The sequence below is a fragment of the Aedes aegypti genome, chromosome 3 (assembly GCF_002204515.2).
Source record: "Aedes aegypti strain LVP_AGWG chromosome 3, AaegL5.0 Primary Assembly, whole genome shotgun sequence".
Taxonomy (NCBI): domain Eukaryota; kingdom Metazoa; phylum Arthropoda; class Insecta; order Diptera; family Culicidae; genus Aedes; species Aedes aegypti.
In genome coordinates this window covers 291,345,983-291,363,239 of record NC_035109.1, presented here as the reverse complement: position 1 = coordinate 291,363,239, position 17,257 = coordinate 291,345,983, and the positions used below count along the sequence as shown (strand labels likewise).

Sequence of the window (17,257 nt, the reverse complement as noted above, 5' to 3'; positions counted from 1 at the left end):
AGATTATTGTGTTTATTAATTGGAGAATACTTCTGACCAATGTGTGAGGGAGATGTTTCTGGAGAACTTTCAGTCCTTTAAGATGAAAGCTGAAATAATTAAGATTACTTCTGGAAGCAATCCATAAGAAATTTTAAAAATAATATTCTTGTAAGCCCTGAAAAAATTGAAAGTAAAGTTTATAGAATAAATTCTGAAAGGATTCTTGGGGGATTTTCTGTTGCAATTCCCAAAGGAATCCAGAGTGTATTTTCTCTATGAACTTCTTAGAGAAAAAAGTTAACCTAAACAAAATCTTGAGAGAACTTCTGGGAGTTTTAAAAACAATCACTGATAAATTTTCGTAGGGATTTAGACCTAACAAACATTTTTGCTGAATAAGAGTTGAACAAATGAATCTCAAGCGTACTCCAACCGAATAAACTATTATTCAGCTACTAATGTTTCTTGGGGATACTTGTTCTCTCTCTTGAGAACAATGTATGGATGTAATTAATGGTGCGTACCCGAAGGAATCACTGGAAAATTGTCCTTCAGAGACAATGTTGGGTAAAATTGCCGGTTAAATGAGAAAAAAAATGTGAGGGAATTTTGGAAAACCCTCGGAGAAAATCAAGCAAGCATCTGGAAAAAAAAATCTAGAATATTTTTTTAACAAAATTCCAGAAGGATCTCTGGTGGCATTTAAGAAAAAAAGAAAATGCATTAATTATTATGAGAATTTTAGATGATTATGTGTAGGATTTCATCTAAGGTGTTCTAAAAAGAATTCCAGATAAAAACTCCGAAGAAATTTCAAAGATTTTCTCTCTGCGTGAGTTTCATTCTCAGATTTCTGAAGTAATTCATAAAAAATACTGGTGAAGTTTATTTATATTTCTAGTGAGATTACTGGAAGGAGCCCTACAGATATGATTCATATGATAATTCAACTTTAGGGTTCAGAGAACATTTCTTTGAAGGATTTCTGAAAGTATGTGGAATACCAGGAAGAAATTTTGAAGCAACCATGGAGAATTTTTTAGTAGAGATTCTAAAAGGGTTTCATGTCCACTTTTTGAATGGATTTCCGGATAAAATGTAATGTATCAATGTGGAATTTTTCAGAAGGATTATTGGATGAGTTGTTGGAGAAAATGATTGAAACATATTGGGAAAAGTTCTTGTGAAATTTCCAAGGAAAGTTCTTCGATAAACTTCCGAAGGAATCTTCGAAGGATCTTCTGTATTTCTGGGGAAATTCTTGAAGTAATTCTTAGATGAAATTCATAGAAAAAATTCTTGAAGTTTTTTCATAGAGTTTTTAAGCAGTCTCTATAGGAATATGTAAAGGTTTTCAAAGGAATTTCAAAACTACTGAAGGTTGAATGTTGACTCTGTATAAATCAAATGCTACAGTTTATAATATTTTTCTTCTTATTCTTCTTCTTTCTGGCGCTGCGTTCCAACTGGGACAGACAGACAGCCTGCTTCTCAGTTTAGTATTCGTATGAGCATTTCCACAGTTATTAACTGAGAGATTGTGACCATTTTCACATTTGTATATCGTGTGGCAGGTAGGTCGTGAAAATTTCTATCCCGAAAAGATTTAAGACCGATGGGATTCGAAACCCCGACCCTCAGCTTGGTCTAGCTGAATAGCTGCGCGTTTACCGCCACGGCTACTAGTGCCGTACTGCGGGGGCAAATTGATCACTATTTTACAGCTTTTTGTTATGTTAACCTCTGGAATTCAAAAATTGTCAAACAAATTTCGTCAAAATCAGTTCTTCATTGATCTTTGTCAATCGATTTTTCATAAAAACAACTTTTAACACTTCATAAAATTAGTTTTCAAATCAAAAATTTAAAATGACAAATTGGGCGAAATCAAGCATCATATAATGCTCAAGAATGAAACATTTCTTTATCTAGTGAATTTGAGTCTTCTGAATCTTAAAATGATATCAAAATTCTTACAGCTCGTGTATTTGATTATTTCATTGCAAAATTAAACTTTGTAAATATGCATAATACGTCTAAATGTAGGCAATTTCCTTTAAATAAGAACGTTATTCGAGAAGAGACGGTATTATGAGCAAAAAAACTGTTCTTGTCAAGCTATATGATTTCAAAAATGAGTTCAGTAGTTTACACTTAAGCTTACACAACATTTTAAACACTCAAAGTTTGTATGTAGGCTTAGCACCAGAGGATTGTTAAGTACCGACATTTCCAACAGTATTGCTTACACCTTCAAAAACTGTGAATATTTCTATGAAAAACTGATTTTTAATGACAATAAAATAGTTCAAAATCATCATTAGACATCTATGAAATAGAAAACATGGGATGTCTGTTATGCCAACGAAACATTAAGCATCATTGGAAGGAAATGCTGTTTGGTACACGGACCTGATCAAATTCACCCCTGTGACAAATATGCCACCGGATTACGGAGAAAATCACAGTACCAAGATTTCCTAGACATCTAACTTCAAACAAAAACCACTTAATTAGATCCGAACCCAGTTCCGCCATTATTTCAGCAAGATTTCAAACGTCACCGTCAGTATACGTAAAAACTCAATTCGATTAACCGCGGCTACTTATAACAAGAGCGGCGCTAATCAATCATCTGCGGTCATCGTGCGGTCAATTGCATTGGGCATCTGTATGTACCAAACTAACTAAACCAAGACAGTAGGTAGAAACCGTCACGACCCCCATTGTGTGTGTCTGTCTGTCAAACGCGCGCTTGATCAATGGTTTCACTGCGCCGTGCAATGGCCAATATGACGTGTGCTCCGTTGTCGTTAGCGCGACCTTCAACGCGGAAAGTGATAACGCCATCTCCAAAATGTATAAGCACTGCTCAAATACCCACGGTCACTCGTTAGGTGCCCAATTTCAATGAAGATAGATTGATTTGTTGGACAGAGTCTGAATGACTGTGGCAGCGTGAGATTTAGAAACAGTAGCGTAAAGTGGTCCAGATTTAAGGATAAATGCTAATATTGCATTCTCAATATTCCACTACTTCAAAGCTTTATTTGAGGTTTGATAGTGAAGTTTGGAATTCGAAGTTTCGCCTTTTTCAATTTTTAAGCTTTGATAACCTTCAAATATCGACCGTTCTAATTGTTGTTCCGTATTCAAGTGAAATTTAATTATTTTAGTGGCTTTTTTATAAGTACAACATCTTACTATATTAGTCGAACGATATACAGAAAACCGACTGCGATTTCATTGATAAGTTAAAAAGATGAAGCATGTGCAAGATGTCCACTTTATAAAATGAACAGCCCTTTAATTTGCGCACTTTGTATGAAAATCGGCTTTCACTACTATTATACTTAACAAAACTTTAGATGAATGTTTGTTTTTGTGTTTCTACTTAAAACCATAATCAGATGTTTGATTTACGTCTGCTTTCTGAAAACCTAGACCTCTGTGCAGCGGCAGGGGAGCGATTTGTAAATTTGTAAAACCTTTCGTGAATAATGAAGTTGTTCGGCGCTACTAGCTCCAAAAAGGTTGCACCAACTAACCAATGTTCAACAGTGAAAGTAAAAAATCTGGCCGCTTCCTTGCGTGCTTCCTCGTTTATTTTTTGGATTAATGATTTAGCCAACGAAGTCGTTGATCTGGCTGGTTCATGGCTGGCGTTTCTGCATCTGCGTCAGCTGCTCATAGCCATGCAACGCAAAAGACAAAATGCACAACCGAGAGGCTCTGAGTGCCCAAATTTGGCTTTTATGCGAAAGCGAAAGTGTGCATTTATTCGGCGGAATTCGGTTTGGGTCTGGAACCGTTCAACTAATGGAGCCTGCTGCAGTAATGAGTCTTATAGTTTCTTGATCGTGGAATGGCGATTCAATCCAATGAACTACAGAAGACATGAATGAAAGTAAAACAAAATGTTTCCGAAACTTTTGCAAGAATCTATTTAGAAATTTTGGAATAATTTGCACTATATTTCTTATTCTTTAAAAAATAGTTTCAGATGTAATTGCTCTAAAATCCTTATAAAAATTCCTCATTGAATTCCTTCAATGGTCTTAAAGATTTTTCCCACGTGTCTTCGAGAGATTTTTCAAGAAATTCATCTAAATAGTGTTCAAGAATTTTTAAAGACTCTCAGAGAATTCGGTAACAAATTTCTCTTAGTACACCTCGAGGAATTCTTCTTAGCGTTTCTCATTAAATTGTTTATGGTGCTCCTCCAAGTATTCAATCTTGTTTTTCTCCAGGAGTCTCTTTTATCAGATATGGGGCCTCTGCAGTTCCTATTCTTTATACACTTAGTAGCTACCAATCCTGAATACAGGGTTGGTCTGGATTTTGTGACTCGGCTCATAGGGAAACTTCCCGTTAGGAATGATTTGTGGACCTAGTGTGACAATTTTTACCAATTATAAATTGTGTACTAGAAGCATTGACGTGTTGGTGTCTCTTTTAGAATAACTATTCGAGCTGTCGATAGTTTGTACATCTTTTGTATTTATAAATCCTATACTTAGCGATCATGTCTAACCTTGCATCTAGTGTCACTTATCGAAGCCAATTTACGACGTTATTCGTCCACTCATTACCATGTACTTGCTAACATCACTTAACACCTCGCCAAAGATGCAAGCAAGGTAGCATTTCCGTTCAATCTCGCACCAATCACTTCAAATCAACTTGATCTACGTAGTTGGTGATGCTGCTGTTTTGTTGCGCCGTAAAATGTCTTCATTCCATCGGAGGAACCCGAGTATAGGAACGAATAACTCGCACCTATCTATGCATATCATATTTTGGTATTTTACCATGATTAGGTGTTGTTCGGTAGTCCAAACCTCAATTTGGTATTATTATGGCATTGAAATGGTATTTGTATCGAATGAAAATATTGTTTAAAATAATTAAAAATGCCTTGTTGATGTATTCGAAAGCTATTGAAGACTGCTTAAGGTATTGAACTACTATTGAAACATTTAAGTCCTATATGAAAATTCATCAAGTATTAATAGGTATTGCAATACCTGATCAAATTATCAGTTTAATGTTTGTAAAACATGCAAGAGATATTATTTGAGGTACCTTGTTTAGGTGGTAAGTATTAAAAATTATCTGGTTTGGTATTCTGCAGCAGTTTCCTTCTGCTCGGGAAGGCACCCCACGCAGCAGTCCCAGCACTCGACACGAGATCAATAATTAGCAAGAATCTTCATAATCACGATCAGCCCATCGGCCCACAAAAGTTGTCATAATGCCATGCGATCCACGATCCGTTCCATGTGTTCGCAGCAGCAGAGTGTGGTGCGTTCCATAGCTGCTCGTAAAATCGTAAATTATACAATTATGGTGCCACTGGTACTAGAGTCTAGAAGGCATCACCAGCTCACCAGCACACCATCACACAAGAAAATAAAACACACATACCGTACCGTGGGACGATTCCATTGGTTTGTTCTGTTCTGCACTGCAGCCTGTTGTTAGACGCATAATTGGCCCATGTTGTTTTGTTATTGCACTGAAATTCAGTGCTGTGTTTTTGTCACTGAAATTCAGTGCTGTTAAGGCTAAGTAGCCCGTCATTCGTTTTGGCAACAATGATGACTTTTCAGCATGCATTTCAAAGTGATAAAACTCAGTCTTGATAGTTTATATTGACTTGAAAAAGAATCACTGTACGCGCTAACATGCATAAAGTATGCTGATACTTTTTCAGCTATGTCAGTGCAAAACCAACTGATTTTCTTTGATTCGAAATCGTGAGATGAATTAGCAATAATCATTAACGACGCGTACAAATTTCAATGACGACCTACTTCGCCTTAAGTGCCAAATTTTGGAAAAATTCAACTGCTCTTTCCATGTTTCCATGTGAAATAGATCATTATCAAATATTACCAACCGACAGTGATATGGAAAAGGTCACATTTTCCGATGACTTTTTCTACAGGAAAGGATGATAGAGATTGGAGTTTATTATCACGTGGGTAAAAAAATAATGAAATTTTGGGTAATATTAGTTAAGAGTGTTATGTTTATGTGTGCGATCTGTCAAGCAGTTTTCAAGATGCATTCGAAACAAGAAGAGCTACGCCAGCAAATCTTGGGCGCGGTGATCGATAACCCTGGTCAGTCGCACAGATGGAACGGCAAAAGGCTTGGAATCCACCATTCCACCATGTCCCGCATTGTGAAGATATTCCAGGAGACGAGGACCATCGAGCGGAACGAAATACCCAGAGAAGGCGCGGACGATAAAGCAGTACTTTAAGAATAACCCGAACCCTTTCACCCGAGACGTGGCCAAAAAGGTCAATTCGTCGAAGTGGTTCTTTCAGCAGACCATGAAGTGAACTGGGCTACGTGTTTTTTAAGGTCAGGAAGGCGCCAAACCGGACTGACCAGCAAAACACGGTGGCCAAATTGCGTGCGCGGAAGCTGTACCGTGAGTGGCTGGTCAAGCCAGGCTGTCTCGTCATGGACGACAAAACATACATCAAGGCGGACACCAAACAAATTTCCGGCCTCGAGTTTTTTGTCGGTACATCCCGCGTAGAGGTTCCGGAAGAGAAAGATAAACAAATTCGCGAAAAAGTGCCTGTTATGGCAGGCGATCTGCGAGTCAGGACGATACAGCAAGTCTTTCGTTACAACCGGCACCATAAACGGACAGATTTATCGAGAGGAATAGGGAATGATTTCTTGCTTATGAAGCAGTCAGATTCTTTTTCAATTGCTCGGAACTGAAGAAGGATGTTTATGCAATGTAACAAGTTGAAATATTGTGATATTTTTACTGATAAGAAACTATGTGTAAAAATAATTCTGTGATGTTTTGTGACAAGTTTGATAATAATTTTGTCTTTTGAAATCAGCTGATTCATAAATTGTGGGTGATTCAACTGCGTGGGGTCACTGTACGAGGTGGCTGAAAAAATCGACAAAAGCCGTTTGTTGAAGCGCACATCATCATCCGCACCGCAAATCTCATCGGGCGAGGAGGATTGCAACCAGTGCGCCGTCAAAATGTGTCCGTGCTACGCAAATTCAACAATTCAATCGGCCCTTTCCAGAGCCAACAAATGTGTTTTAAAGAGTTGATTGTGTAATATTCCTTAATTTGTTCGAGATGGCTGAAGAAAATCGACCAATGCCGCCAAAATGTGTCCGTGTTACGCAAATTCAACAATTCAATCGGCCCTTTTCAGAGCAAACAAATGTGTTATAAAGAGTTATTTGTGTAATATTTCCTAATGTGTTTACCACATACTAGCTATAATTTCTCAATTCATCTCATAGCAGAATACAATAATTGATTTATTACGAATAATTGACAATACGGCAATTTGAGGATGTTTCCGAGGACGCTGCTGCTGTGCCGTTGGGATGCAATATATTTTCTATTGTTAAGGAATGATTCAAATGTTACGTAACGCAAAATTTGCCAGCTTTGGTTGCCCTTCTTTCCCCACGTAATGAAAGATTTTAAAATTTTAACGTTAACTACGTCTTACGGCAATATACTGGGTGTCAATTGAAAATCTATAATGTTGCGACCGTTACGATATTATGTTAGAGTTTGAACTAAAGGAAGGCTGCAACTATGACAATCGACTAAAATTCAAATTTAGAAAATCACTTGGCGTAGTTAACGTCATGCGGTCATGTCTTGTACACAACCCCCTCTGATTTTTCAAACATTTCTCCACCTTCTACGTACTTATTCCATAAAATTCCAATTGTTAGTTATATTTTATCATTTGCAAAAAAAATTCTAGTACTACTAAAAGTTTCTTTAAGAAATAGTACTAGATATTCTAAGAGTCTCATCAGAATTATCTCCAGGATTGATTTTATACAATTCATTTTGAATTTTCAACATTGAAGTCATAGCAGTACTAGTGAAAGTTTGATGGTTTTTCTTTATTTTCTTATTAACAATGCCAAAGATGTCTTCCAACAGCATTTCTTTAAGAAATCCTCCTAGATATCTACCAGTATTTGAATTATTTCTGGATTCTCACAAATTTTGCCTCTAAAAATTTCGTCCTGGAATTGCACAGAAATACAATTCCAGAATATGGATTCTACCAAAAAAAAATTAAAACAATTTCTCCAGAAATATTGTAAGGAAGGATGATCTTTATGTCTTTATGAATACCTATCTTTAAAAATAATGTTAGACTTCTAGCAGAGCATTGACCTTCTCAGTTATTTTGCTGAATATTTCTCTACAAATTTCTTTATTGCTATGCTAGTTTCGAAAGCATTTCCATTCATTGGAGTTTGAAAAGACAAAGGCTGTACAGACTGAATGATCACTGACATTAGGCAACGGACAACACGCAACAACCAGTAGCCCAGTGTATAATTTCCCGTTTGACGAAAAGTTTCCACTGACTCAGCGGGAATCGAACCCACATCTCGTGGTTTAATACGCCTAAACGACTGACGCCGCTAACCGCGCGGCCACGAAGCCGACAACAAATTTTCTCATTAATTTATGTTGAAGACATTTCAGAAACACTTTTTTTCATATAATCCGGGGATTTGAAGCAGAGAAAAAACATAGTCGGATTTCTGACGCAATTTGTGATGTATTTTTTAAATATTTCGAAAGACTTTTGATGAACTTTGCGAAAGAATTTCTAGTAAAACATTAAGGAACAGTATTTAAAGAGATGCAGAGGGAAAATTACCAAAAGGAATTTCAACGAAGCATCTCGGTATATCGCTTATCGAAGTTCAATGTTTTTTTGTTGACATTGCAAGGGAAAACATTGAACTTTTGAAATGTGTAAAAAACATCCGGAATCAATTTGTTTCCTGAAAGAATTCACGTTGAAAGTAGGAAAAAAATCACAAAATCATTTGACTAATCATCGATAGATTTGAAGCCAATTTCCGATTGAATTCTAAAGCCACCGTTCGATATTCCTAGAGAAATTTTAGTATAACCTGTTTTCCGTTCCTTCCTAGTTTAAAATTTCAGCAATACATTTATTCATGCAGAATCCCTTCCGAATTGAAACTAGAACAAAGAAATATTATTGATTGCTGGAGTTTAAAATCTATTGTCGATTTGTTGGACTTCTTCTGCCTGGTAAATTTCTGCCATCAATCTGAGAAGCCAAAGACATTCCTTGAAAATATGTGTTATGATTTAAGCCTAAGTTTTCGCTAGAAATTCCCGCTATATATTGTTCAAACAATTCCTATAGAATTTTTGGTTTTTATTCAATTTATTTTGTCGTACTGTATTTTATGAGACAAAGATTTAAAAAAAAAACTTCGTTTATCGCACACAACAAGCTGAATCTAGAGGAAACAAATCGAGCGACAATCGGAAGGTTATCAGAAATGCCACACTGATGCTGTGTATGACAAGCGAGGTTTTCCCACGAAATGCCGAGAATTCTTGGAAAGAACCAATAAATATTCAAACTGAAACACGTTGAAATCACTAGCGCCGCCTCACAGCATATTGTCTCAAACAGTGTTGAATATCAGTATCTTGAAATATTGCATACTCACCACTGACATCGTCATGGGACCACCACGGTGTTGCTACTTGTATTGCCATTAAAAATGTTTGTCTTACACAGTTTTATAATCGTAGTTAAATATCTGTTATCTATGCTAAAAGTAGAGATTTGTTTCTGCAAAGTTTTGATGATAATTGTTAGAATGAGACAAAATATAGATAATTTCAGAAAAAATCTTAATGTTTTGGATAAGGTTCTAGTTATTAGAAGTTAGATTTAAACTGCCTTTGACAAAAACGGTTTAGAAGTTTTTCAGCAATATTATTGGGTAGATGTACCAATAGTGGAGGTACTAAGCACGATTGAACTTCATTTAACCACCTAAATTCAAGAAGCGCAATTAATGTATATGTTAATGTTGTAACGGGAAGTAACGACCATTGACTTGAAGAGAAAAATGATTTCATCGCAGTAATCTACGGCATGTCAGTGAAAATTAATACCTCCACTATTGGACACTGTTCCTTTAGTTGCGGTATATTTCCAATATATGTTCCTATAGTTGCGGTATCAGTGGTTTTCTTATGGGTTCCTCCACTATAGGAACACTTAACTGCAACTATTGATACAAGTATCTGTGGTACAAGTAAGAAAAATTGTAGCAATTCTAAGGATATATATTCAGTTTTAAAGCTATTTGAACGCTCTTTTCAACTATTCCGTGTATCAACAAGCCAATACGTGGATTGGCAGTGTCGGTTCTGTGGCTTATATAATAAAATCAGTGAAAACGGCATTACCGCAACTATAGGAACACCCACAACTAAGGGAACAGTTACCCTACTACGCACAAATTGTAAGAGAGCCAAAAAACAAGCCAATCTTCTAGAAATCCTGATACTTTTTGAGGCGGAAAAATCACTTGAAATACTGTTAGAAAGCTTGAAAAAAGTACAATGTTTCAGTATACCTAACTCAAAATCGTTAAAAATGTCGTATTCACATACTTTAGGCTCCTCAATCGTAAATCAATATATTTTATTTGAAATATATCATATAAAAATTGGATTTCCTTACTTTGTACGTACCGTTTTGCCCCATATTCCGAACTATGATGACATATTTCAGTGAATCATTTCAACCAAATCGCCATATAAAAACCGAGTGTTCGGAATATGAGTCTGTTCGAAATTTGAGACAAAACGGTGTTTGTTCTTTAAAATTAAAGAAATATGCTCACCGCAGTGATCAATTATATTTTTTTTTATTCAAGATTCATGTGAAAGAGTACTAAACAAGCCAAAGGATTATACTCTAATTTTAAATTGAGGACCTCCTTTTTTATATTTTTTTTATATGATTCAAAAAGTAGGCACCATTCCACCGGTTTCTAATAATTCTTAAATATTCAATAATAATTATTTTAGTCGTATTTTGTGAGGGGCCATAAACTGTGGTGGCCCGAGGGCCATTAACCTTCTTCCAGCCAACATACTTCACATGCAAAAAACACACTAAAATGTGCATAACTTTTTTGTTTCTCGATGGACTTTGTTGAAATTTTCAGAACTTCCCGAAAAATTGAAGATAGTAAAATAAGGATATGAGAGAAAAAAGGCAAATAAACCAAATTTATGATCCAGCTGGCTATTGAACTGCGTAAGGTACAACTCAAGCGTGAAAAATCTCGAACATAAGATATGAGAATTATTGTTTGTGTACTGAAAATTTGTTACTAGCGGAGAAATTCCTAATTAGGTTTGTTACTGCTAGATGGTTTAGGGACAAAATGTCGAAAGCCAAAACGTCGAAAGCCAAAACATCGAATCCCAAAACGTTGAAAGGACAAAACGTCGAAAGCGTCGAATTTTCAACGTTGTTTGCCAGACTTATTTTTAAATATGCTATGAAGTGTGGCACATAATGAATTATTTATTCTTTCGGAAAATAATCATTCTTCCAAGCAATTTAGCTTCCTTCATTTTTTTACTTTTAGACGTTTTGCCCTTTCGACGTTTTGGTTTTCGATTTTTTGGGATCCGACGTTTTGTCTTTCGACGTTTTGTCACCCAACCGCTGGATAGCTCTTGGTCTGCTGAACAACTATGCCGAGGACACCAACCTTGTAGCTCGTCAGGATCTTGAAATATACACTCTGAAAATAATCTTAACTAACTAGTTTAAAAGAACAATGTTTAACTTGAATATAATTGTGTTCAGATTAACGGAATTGTGCTTCTAGATTGTTTACGAGCTATCTTCTACAAAGTCGATGCCTGTAGGGCCACAATTATTGAAAATGGCTCACCTTTGCTTTCCTCATATCGTTCAGGAATAAATGACGTTTCAAGTTTATTTCCTTGCTCGAGCCACACGAGTTTCCAGCAGCAAATATTCAATAGAAATATCACCTCGACAAAACCGACAGTGTGGTAAAAAAAATGATGACGGCCAAGGGCTGGCGTTACACACTGGTCAAATTTATCACGCGTTAAACTTGTTCAGTTTTACTTATTATGTCAAAAATGTATACTTTCAAAACTAGACTCGGTGTAAACATGATGAATGACAAAAATGATTATGATTTAATTATGAATGATATGATCGGATTCTGAGTGTAGTAGATCGAAGAAACTGTATTACTAGCGACACCTAGCGGAGAAACTCTCAACTAGCTTTGCTATTGCCAGATAGCCCTTGATCTGTTGAGCAACTTTGCCGAAGACACCAACGTTCTAGCTCATTTGGGTTTTGAGATATCTGTTGAATGGATGATGTGGCCAATTTTTGTCCCCCAAAACAGTCCGGAATAACTCCAGAACCACTTGGACCATATTCCCAAGTTTCCTGGACCATATGTGTTTTATGCATGTGAAAAGTGTGTTGGCTGGATGAAGGTTAATAAAGACAAAAAAAAATTGAAGCCAACGGAAAAGTGTTTGGAAAACCAGTAAAAACACTACAGTTTTCCTAACAGATTTTATTTGTGAATTTTTATTTGTGAATTCCCTGGAATGTCGAGAATTCTTGAAAAGTCACAATATGGATGCGAAAAATATCCCTGGAAGCTGAATCCCGGGAAAATGATAAACACTAATACGGCTTTGCCAACACATATTGTTTATTATTATGATTTGAGATCTAAAAATGAGGACGGATCTAGTGTAGCTGTCAGTACACATACTTCTCTCTTCGAGGACAGGGATCGAACCCCATCCCCGAGATAGTCACATAGACATTAGATAGATAGATACCAACCTCGAATAAAATATTTATCAGGTTAAACCATTATCTGATTAATGATCATGAATAAGCCAGAACGTCCACATATGTAGTAGATTTTCTCCATACACACTACGCTCTTTTTTTTCAGTAACTTCAAAAAATCTTAAGGACCAAGTTTCGAGGGTGGTACTTAAGATTTTTGTAGTTTGATTACTATGGGCTACTTAGCAGTATGCTCAGTATAAAATTGGCTAATAGATACCGTAAAACACCGTATTTCTAGGCATAACAGGCCCACTGTCAATTTTGTAGGGAAATTGAAATATTTTTGATAATACCATCTGCTGAACACTCCATTTCGCTTACTATTGAAAAGATTTTTTTTTAATTTGCTGTAAACTTTGTCAATACAAACCACATATGTATTAAAATCTTCAATCCCGTTTTTCTCAGTTGCTCATTTTAAAACATAGGACAATCATGCGTTGATCGGCAGTACAGATCCCGCCTCGAGTTTCGCTTAATTTTTTCACTAGTTTGCCCCCATGAGGCACACTAATTGGCGTTGATTTGAGTCGCTCTCGTTCCCACCACAGCACACACACACATATCACGGCGTTGCAATTCCTAAGCACTTCATTCGCCGAAGAAGCCTAAACTTCTACTTCAAAACTTCAAACGTGACCATTCATCAATCATCATCAATTGGTAATAATCGCATTTGCACACATTCGACAACGACGACAACGGCACTAAACAAAAACAAAAATCGTGCCCGAGTGGGTAATTGATCTCTTCAAGTTGCCACCCACACATGGCGGGGGATATCTGTCAACGTCTCCGGCTATAGTCCCCCATTTGGGTAACTGAGTCAATTCCCCGAATTGTGCCACTTGATTCCGCACTGCCGTTAATCTTCACGTTTTGTTCTTCTTGGCACTTGTTTGCACTCCGGCAAATCACTATTTATAAGAGCAAACGCCCAAATCAACGGCTGTGGAAGACTCGGATCATGAACCACCACCATCGCCGAGGAGTTTTGCACGTTGCGTTGCGTTTGAACACCAAAACGGGAACCCGGCAGCAACTGAACCGTGACATCCTCCGAATAATCCACGGTGCGTCACGATCGACTGCTCTAATCTCATAGGTATGTCACCAACATCTACAGTAAGTAGAACACAAAAGGAGCACCCACTCGTATCGATTAGCTGCGGCGGCGATTAACGCGAGGATCCGCCGGTCGGTCGGTGCAGTACACAAAAACGAAAACTGCAAATCTTCAGCAAACGCCTCGATCACTTGACATTCCGGACGCGTTTCTTCGTCCACCAAACGCAGCACGGCGAAGGCTCGTTGATCTTGACAGTGTTGAAGTCGCGAGATTACTGAAGCAATTTCATCTGCCTCGGCTCTACTGCCTGGTTGCCTGCCTGCTTGCCTGCCGGTTTAATCATCATTGAGCGTTGCTGCTGCTCCACCAAAGGGGCAGCAGGAAGTTTTTCGAGCAGTTTTACGATCATCATAGCCAGCCGGTGATGATCCACGATGAGGGGTTCATGACGACCCAGGTGAGGAGGACTGGGGGAATGGGGGAGGAGGAAGTCCCCAAGAGAGCTTCTATAGGGCACCGGACCGTCTTGTGCCGATGTTGAGAGGTTTCGTTCGGATCGGTGTCGAGTGAGATGGTATGGTATGCTCTCCAAACGCTGCCACAGGAAAAGGCGCTCACTCTGAAAGCGGTAGGAAGAGGGCACTGCTATGCTGTGATGTGTATGGTAGAAAATGAGGGGTGCCGGTTCGGTGAGAGTGATGTGTTTTTGTTTCACGTTTGAAAATACTCATATGTGTATGCTTTTGCCGAGAAAGAGGATGGAAACCATGGAGAAGGAAATGCTAAAAAGAGCATCAAAATTTATTATGCTTTATGGTACTTGGGGGAACCTGCGTATTTTTGGCAGTTTTGTCTTGTACGTTATGAGGGATGCCAAAACGTCTGAAGGTTGGCGATAAGAGTTTTTTTTCGAATAATATTAGTCTTGTGATAACGGTCGCGACTATAAAGCAAGGTGTTTGGTTTCGGTTCTCGGTCGATTTAGTACATTTTCTTAATATCTTCTATGTTCTTCTTCTTCTTGGCATCACGTCCTCACTGGGACAGAGCCTGCTTCTCAGCTTAGTGTTTAATGAGCACTTCCACAGTTACTGAGAGATTTATTTGCCAAAGTTGTCATTTTCGCATTCGTATATCGTGTGGCAAGAACGATGATACTCTATGCCCACAGAAATTTCCATTACGAAAAGATCCTGGACCGACCGGGAATCGAACTCAGACAACTTCAGCATGATTTTTCTTTTAAGCCGCGGACTCTAACCATTCGGCTAAGGAACGCCCCCAATTTTCTTAATATACATTTTATTTAATTTCCTGGGTATAAGGTATCATCGTTACTTCCAGTTATGGGTCGTTAGGCCGGAGTACATTATGTGAAAAACGAAGAAAGAATGGCCTATAATAAAAGAAGGAACAGTCCAATGATTTGAGCCTTATGATCCCTAAGGTTTAACGAAGTTCAACCTAATAACCCATTCAGTCTAACAAACTTCGGCCTATTGTACTTCGGCCAAATGTACTTCAGCCTAATTACCTGACACCGTGAATTCCGTATGATATAAGGGATATCATCCATCCTGATTTAGCTGGACATGTCCAAATTTTGGAATTAATTTGAGCCGTCCTGATGTGTTTTTGATGTTTAGAGATATGTCCTGATTTTCATTAAAAATATTATTTTATTACTGTCCTATGGAATTAAAACAATCAAAAAAAGTACCATCAAACGGGGTTTCATTCAAAATCATATGGAAGAAATTTTTTTTGCGGTTTTAATTTGGTTTCCTGGGATCAAAAGAGACTAAAACATACATTTTTTACGCTACCTCACATAGTGCTACCTAACGCTACCTATCAAAAACTTGTTCAAAATCTTTATTTTTGGTCATTCATTAATTTACGACAGTAAAGCATGATAATACTCAGAAACAAGTTACCCTACTCTTCGAAAACTAAATAATAATTATGGAATTATGAGGAATTAATCAATTCGATTGAAAAATCTAATGGAATTGTATTGGGTGTCCATAGGCAAAAACTCTGGCAAATTACAAGCCTTGATCACTAGTGGAAAGCCATTCAAATGTTTGAGTGCAACTTTTTCTACAAATACAATGTTTTTTTTGGTTATGCTTCATATAACTTGTTTTTACACATATTTTAATTATAGCGACGTATCATATATGTATATGCTATGTTTTGAAATGGCCTCTGTTAATCTTTTGACAAAGTGATCATCACATTTTATGCAGGAAGATCACAATGGTAGATCTGCAAGTTACCGTTGATAGATTTTTGAAATTAATTTCACGAAGAATATTTAATGTTTCTCTAATAATAATGCAACTCATGTAAACTCTAATAATAATGCAATTCATGTAAATCTCAAAATCCTGATTAGCTAAAAGATTGATGTCTTCGGCAAAGTTGTTCATCAAATCACGAACTATCTGACCATGAAGAGTGTCTTCGGCAAAGCTGTTTTGCAGGTCAAAGGCTGTCTGGCGGTTAAGAGTCTAATTAGAAATTCATCCAATAGGTGGCGCTAGTAAAAAAAATACTTAAATTTCCACTACCTCAAGATCTTTAGCAGCTAGAAGATTGGTGTCTTCGGCAAGGGCCCATTCGCAAATTTCATAACGCTAAAGGGGGTGGGTGGGTGTCCTCGTGGTGTTACGGCTCATACAAAATTTGTAAAATATTCATACAAAAAGCGTTACGAGGGGGTGGGTGGGAGTCGAAAATTTCCATTTTTGACGTTATGAAATTTGTGAATAAACCCCAAAGATTTAGTAGATTGAAGGCTATTTGGGGATGCAAAATCCGCTAGGTGGCGCTAGTAACAAGTTTTCTTCAATTGTGTGTACCTTTAGACCCTTATTAGCTAGAAGGTTAGTGTCTTCGGCAAAGCTGTTCAGCAGATCAAGGGCTATCTGGCGGTGAAAAGTCTGATTGGGATCTATCTGCTAGCTGGCGCTAGTAAAATAAATCTTAAATCTTCTCTACCTCAATGTGTTTTCCACTACGATATTCAGTTGAATGAGGGCTAATAAAATTTGAAATGGTTGTTCAAAACCGTAGTCAAAATATTGAAGAAAAATTGTCACTAGTGCCACCTAGTGAATGTATTTTTGATCAGAATTTTCTCCATAAGATCCGTTGAACGGCTTAGCCGAAGACACCAACCTTCTAGCTGATAAGCATCTTGAGATAAAGAAGATTGAAGATTTATTTTTACCAGTGTCACCTAGCTGATGAATTCCCAATCAGACTTTTCACCGTCAGAAAGGTGAATATCTTTGCCGAAGACAACCTTCTAGTTCATTTGCAGGTTGAAATTTCCGGTTGAGGCCATTTTTGGACCCATCGTATCCACGTTTTTTTTTCGTTACCTAGAAAGGGGGGGGGGTCAGAGGGGATGTCTTACCCAAGGATTGTAAAACTAACTAAC

The 17,257-nt window shown here is 37.4% G+C and overlaps 1 protein-coding gene across 14 annotated transcripts in view; it reads right to left on the bottom strand.

Annotated features, from left to right (window-relative positions):
* The window catches only part of LOC5578976 (putative uncharacterized protein DDB_G0277255), a 296,522-nt gene that overhangs the window by 127,786 nt on the left and 151,479 nt on the right, over positions 1–17,257 (bottom strand). For 3 of the 14 annotated variants that reach the window (XM_021848803.1, XM_021848805.1, XM_021848806.1), the window contains exon 1: positions 13,891–14,094. The exons of 8 other annotated variants lie outside the window; for them this stretch is intronic. The gene's annotated coding sequence lies outside the window, so the exon portion shown is untranslated. Of the gene's footprint in view, positions 1–13,890; positions 14,095–17,257 lie in introns of those variants that run through there. 3 more of the 14 variants (XM_021848807.1, XM_021848816.1, XM_021848817.1) reach the window with 2 other exon arrangements.